This window comes from Micropterus dolomieu, linkage group LG01 (genome assembly GCF_021292245.1).
Source record: "Micropterus dolomieu isolate WLL.071019.BEF.003 ecotype Adirondacks linkage group LG01, ASM2129224v1, whole genome shotgun sequence".
Classification (NCBI taxonomy): Eukaryota; Metazoa; Chordata; class Actinopteri; order Centrarchiformes; family Centrarchidae; genus Micropterus; species Micropterus dolomieu.
The window spans coordinates 50068076-50074158 of NC_060150.1; positions in this window are offsets into that span (position 1 = coordinate 50068076).

The window sequence follows — 6083 nt, forward strand, 5'->3', positions numbered from 1 at the left end:
AATATCTGTACCATTTTTCATTTAGTTTATAGCAACATTACCTTCGCTGTCTGTACCTCTGTGTGTATATTGTGTAGGCTGCCTCCCTCCCCTCTCTCTCTCCTTACATCCCTCTCTCTCTCTCTCTCTCTCTCTCTCTCTCTCTCTCTCTCTCTCTCTTTCTCTCTCTCTCTCTCTTTCACTCTCTTTCTCTCTCTCTTTCTCTCTCCCTCTCTCTCCTTCACCCCAACCGGTCGAGGCAGATGGCCGCCCACCCTGAGCCATGGTTCTGCTCGAGGTTTCTGCCTTTTAAAAGGAAGTTTTTCCTTGCCTCTGTCGCCTAGTGCTTGCTCTTGGTGGGAACTGTTGGGCTTCTGTAAATATCATCACAGAGTACGGTCTAGACCTGCTCTTTTATGAAAAGCGCTGTGAGATAACTGTTGTTGTGATTTGGCGCTATATAAATAAAATTGAATTGAATTGAATTGAATTGAGTACTCCGTGTTAACCAGTATAATAGCAGGGGCAATCTCCAAAATATATAACATCATTCAAAACAGGAGCCTTTATACATGGCATAAGAGCAAAACTGCATGGGAAATGGACAGTGAAGAAACTATTCCTGAAGAGATTTGTGAAGACATCATTTCACATATATATGCCTCTTTCTGTATTCCACATGGTTTAATCCAATTTAAGAAACAAGTACATCGATTACATTAATCCAATGGCAAACTAGCCAAGCTATATTCTAATGTCCCCCTAAAACGCCCCAGATCTCAGGACTCCCAGTGTAGGTTATATGTTTTGGATTTGTCAGCCTCTTTCCAGTTTTGGACTTCTGTTTTAAAAATACTTTCTGCATTAGGTGGGGAAACAGTAACTCCTAAACCTTTAACTGCAATTTTGGGAGCAATTGCATTTGCATCACTGCTTGCTTGCCATCTTGTACTGCTTAAATAGATAGGGAAGGTGGCATCTGAAAGGTGATTCTGGAGAAAATAATGTAATATCAGAATTGTTGTAATTTAGTTACCTTTGTTTTTGTTGTTTTAAGTATGTATTTTGTGTTTATAGATTTGTGTTTGATTTTTTCATAGTTATTTTTGGATACATATATGCAGTATCCTTGCAGCTTTTTGTAATCAAAATGCCAACTCTGATGTGTGTCGGTGTGTGTGTGTGTGTGTGTGTGTACTCAGACATTCCGATTTCTGTAATTTTGTGATGGGAAGTTTTATGAATAAAGCTGTTAAAAATGTAATATCTGTTTTATAGACTGTATAAAAGAAGTGGACATAGCCACAGTGACGTCACCCGTTGGTTTGTGTTTTGACTGTTTTGAAGCCTCAAGTTTGGCATTTTGGTCCGTCCCCATCTTGGTTTTTTGCAACCAGCAGGGACCATATTTGGTTAGCAAGGTGCATCCATTTTACATGTTACTTGTGATATTAATTGGGATGCTAATTATGGCTAGTGAAAAACAGGCTTAAAACAAAATGTATTTAGTGGAAAAAATTAACAGTCGACTTCTTAGAGTATCTTTTGGTACAACTGAACACTGAACAAGACATTTTACAATTAACTTTCCTGAAGTGAAAACACACTGTGATAGGGTCAAAGCTCTGAGAGAGCACCTAAAAACAAGTTCACAGCTAACATTAGTCGCCTGATTGATAGGTCGCTGTGGTAGCGACTTGTCATTCACAAGCAATCACATGCTAATCACATTCTAATCACCGAGACCTGCCTTCAACCACACATTCTGGATACAGCTATCACGCTGGCAGGCAGTACAGGACAGGACCAGAGGCTCCGTTAAGAGCAAAGGAGGGGGTATTGCTTGTTTGTCAACAGCAGTTGGTGTACTAATACTAAGACCAGGGTGCAAACTACGGGGGAGCCAGGAGGAGCTTAGCTCGCCTTAATAAGACCTCAGTTCCCCTAAAAGTATGATTTGTGATATTTCATATTGGGGGGTCTGTAAAATATTGACAGCATGCTTTATTTCCATTAATAATCGTCACCTGTGTGTTAAAGCAAGATGGCGCCTGTGTTTGGCTTGGCCGCTGCTGCGTTGCATATGTGTCAACTTTCAGTGTTTGTACTGGTATATTTTGTTATCATATCAGCCCTAACGTCTAATTGATTGTGTCTCTGCTGCTTACGATCGACGCTCGTTGTTGGACATCAGAGAGTCTATGGAAGGACTCTTTGATAGCTGGGAAAGTTATAAACAAACTTTTCCGCCCCCACTCGTGTGTCCTCCCTCCTCACCTGAGTACCGGCTTCTGTTTACGACCAGGGGCTCTGGTAATCCCAAGGTCAGGTCAAGATGCAGTGACCTTCCTGGATGGGTGTGCTCTGGCCTCATCGCGGAGAACGAACCCGGTGGTTGCGGCCGGTTTCCTTCCTGGATGCGGGTGGAAATGCTCACCAGCTGCAGCGCCCCTGGATGTCTCTACCCGTTGGGGGAGAACCTCTTCTATCTCAGCGACATGCTGATGGGAACGCGGACCTGCCACTACTAATGGTTACAGTGCTATCTGACCAGCGATTGACCGCTCGCCGCAGCTGACCGTGACTGTGCCACCTGTTTAGGGTTAGTTCCGTCAGCTGTTGTGGATGCTGGCCTGCCGGCATCGTTTCGGTTTGCCTTGCTCAATGTTCCATTTCTAACAAATCATTTATTCTTAACGAGCTTTTTACCAGTGAGAATATGGATTTTATGTTCTTAACTGAAACCTGGCAAAGGGAAAATGAGTTTTTTCACTTAAATGAGCTCTGTCCGGTCGACTGCTCTGTTACTGGGACGCCCCGCATGGCACGCTGCGGTGGTGGGCTTGCTGTTGTGCATCGTGACAGATACTTATGTAGAGCTATAAACTCTGAAAGTTTTTCCTCTTTTGAATTACAGATGCTCAAACATTTTACTGTGTGTTAATTTACCGTCCTCCTGGCCCGGTTGGCGTCTTTCTTACTGATTTTACTGACTTTTTATCGTCTATCATCAAACTGGAGAAGGTCCTAATTATTGGGGACTTGCATATTAATGATATCGCATGTAACACAGCTGCGGATCTCACAGACTCTTTTAATTTTACTCAGCATGTTACTGGACCCACACACATTAAGGGCCACGCCCTGGACCTCGTCTTCTCACTTGGTCTTGATATAGTAAATGCTCGTGTAGAAGATGTCCATGTGAGTGATCATAGCTGTGTTTTCTTTGACATTAACTTTCCTCTGGATCTTCCGCCCCTGGGAATTAGGGCCCAAAGGCGGATTATTAATCATGATGCTGCGGAGAGGTTCTCTGCCTTGTTTGACCAATGTTCACTGATGGGATGCAGTAATGCAGATGTTTTTATTTATTATCAGTGCTTAGCACTTTTAGATAAAGTGGCACCAGTTAAAACAAATATTGTCTCCTATAAAAAACCTTGTCCTTGGGTTGATGAAACTTTTGTAGAAAAGGTGAACGTCTATGGAAATCTTCTAAACTTGAGGTTCATAGGCTTCATCTGAGATAACTAAGAGTTACCTTAAACGAGATGCTGAGAAACGCGAGAGCTTGCTTCTTTTCTCAGCTTATATCCTCGAATAAGCAAAATCCTAAAATCTTGTTTGACACTATAAATGCAATTGTTTCTCCTTGTGAGGGAACGATCACCGACCGTCCGCAGCTGGCCGGTTGCTCTGCGATCTCCTGACCCACTCCTTCTCCGGTACAGGTTGTGTCGCTAGTACCACCGGCACACTGTGAATGGTTTGTGATCGTTCTCTGTGCGTCTGTCGTCTCTGTGCTTGGACCCCTCCTTTTCACCATTTACATGCTCCCCCCTTGGCCAGATAATACGCCGCCAGGGTGACACACAGCTGTATCTTAGCACCAAACCATCCACTCAGCTTCCCCCTCTGTCACTTGTTAACTGTCTGAATGAAATAAAACCTGGATGTCATCTAACCAACTCAAACTAAACAGCAGCAAAACAGAGCTAATGGTAGTGGCTCCCAAGCCGCTGCTCCTGAGGGTAGGTGATCTACTCCTCAAAGTGGATGGTTTCTCCATCTCTCCATCCCAAGAAGTCAGCAACCTTGGTGTTATTTTGGACTCCAACTTTTCCTTTCACTCACATGTCAAACTCATTACCAAGTCTGCCTTCTATCACCTCAAAAACATCTCCGGACTTCGACGTTTCACTCCCAGACTCTCGGACGCTGTGCACAAAGGTGTCAATTATCACTTCCTGTGTCCCCTTTGTGGCACTACATAGCACTTGGCGCTACGACAATAACTTAATACTGGCATGTAGATGTGTTTGAGGCGTGACTGTTATCAAGCACATAAAGTTTCTATTGAGTAAACCTGAGAATAATTCTCCTCAGTTTGGCCTTCTTTCTATTGGGTTTTGGTCAATGGCTCCTGTCAATTTCAGATGACTGCACCTCTATGTTGAGATTGTTGAGAAATGTCACCAACAATATTTGTGTTTTCATGATCGCTTTTCGGTACTCTAAACACAACAAGGCAGTTCCATCTGGAGTACTGTTCTTGTTTGTCAAAAAATATAGTCCAGGTCATCATACTTCCTTTGTAGTTTATCAAGTTTATCAGTCGTGTTTTTAAATTCATACTTTAGGGATTCCCTTACCATTTCCGTGATAGAGTCCATGATAGCCTTTTTCACCAGTTCAATGAGAGAATCCACCAGTATCTTACTGAGTTTGCAGATGAAATCAGAGTCCTGAAATACAATATCAATCAGATAGGACAGAAAGGAGCTGAACTCTCTTTAACTAGTCAATATACGTATGTAAATTAATGTAAAGGTCATATAGATATGCAAAATGTAGCACAGAATGTAAAGCTGGACCTGTGAACCCACATGTTTACAAAGAGGAGGCCTCAGTTAAAGCCTTCCAAGAGATGCAAGATTCAAGATCAAGAACTGTTTGGAACTGGGGATTTAAGGTTCAGATGTACTCACTATTATAACTACGTAGCAATATGTTCATATTAAGGTGTGTATTTGAATTGAATGTAATGTTTTGAATTGAATGTTTTCTTCATCTGTGTTTCTATCAAATTTATAAGGTTACTGTAGGCAAACAGCTTAGAGGCTGCAGGAAACTGGAGAGGGTCTCCTAAAAGGAGAATTTGATCCAAAAGGATATTGCATAATGAAAATGAGGTTATACATGTTTTTGTGAACTCAAAGAACCCAGGAAAAGTATTTAGGAGATGACGCAGTTAGACATGTGGACGTGGCTGTAATTGTGGGGGGTTTATATCTGAGTTAACAAGGAGAGGCCGTTAGACTTGAATCCAGAAACCAAAGGACGAGTCTCCGGGGGTCATTAAATTCTCTCTTTAAGAATTAGGATTAAATCATTGAATCATTTAATATTAGGATAATGTAAAGTTAATGTCCAATGATTTTAGAAGGCTAATCTGAGTGAATTAGAGGGTTTTGAGTAATCTTTAGGATATTGGTAGGAGATTCCTTTGAGTGATCGCAATTGCAAATCATTTTCTATTATTTTTATTATTTTCCTTAATTATGACTTTATGTAATCTGTATTAATTGTCATTTTTATATTTTGTTCCTTTTTCTTATATAAATAAATTATTGAAAAATCTAAAGATACAGACTTAATGATTTCTGTGTCTCTGGTCTATCATTGAGGGAAACCCAGCCAAGGAACAAAAACCCCACAGTCGCTTGTGCCAGCACTTTACTTCCTGAGGATCCTCAGGAAGAACCACCTTTCCCAAAAATTGCTTTTGTCCTTCTACTGACCTATTGTATTTATGTGTGGTATGCCAGCTGCACAGCAGCAGAGAGGAAAGTGCTCCAGAGGGTCGTCACCACCGCCCGTTGACTTGCATGTTGACCGGTTAACCCTATAGCTGTGCCTTGCCTTGCCTAATGACCTAATTGCATCAGACAAAGGACTTGTCTCTGTACTGGTTTTATTAGATCTTAGTTCTGCATTTGATACCACTGACCATCAGATCCTATTGCAGAGACTGGATCATTTCATTGGCATTAAAGGAACCGCTCTAAGCTGGTTTAAGTCCTATTTCACAGATCAATTTC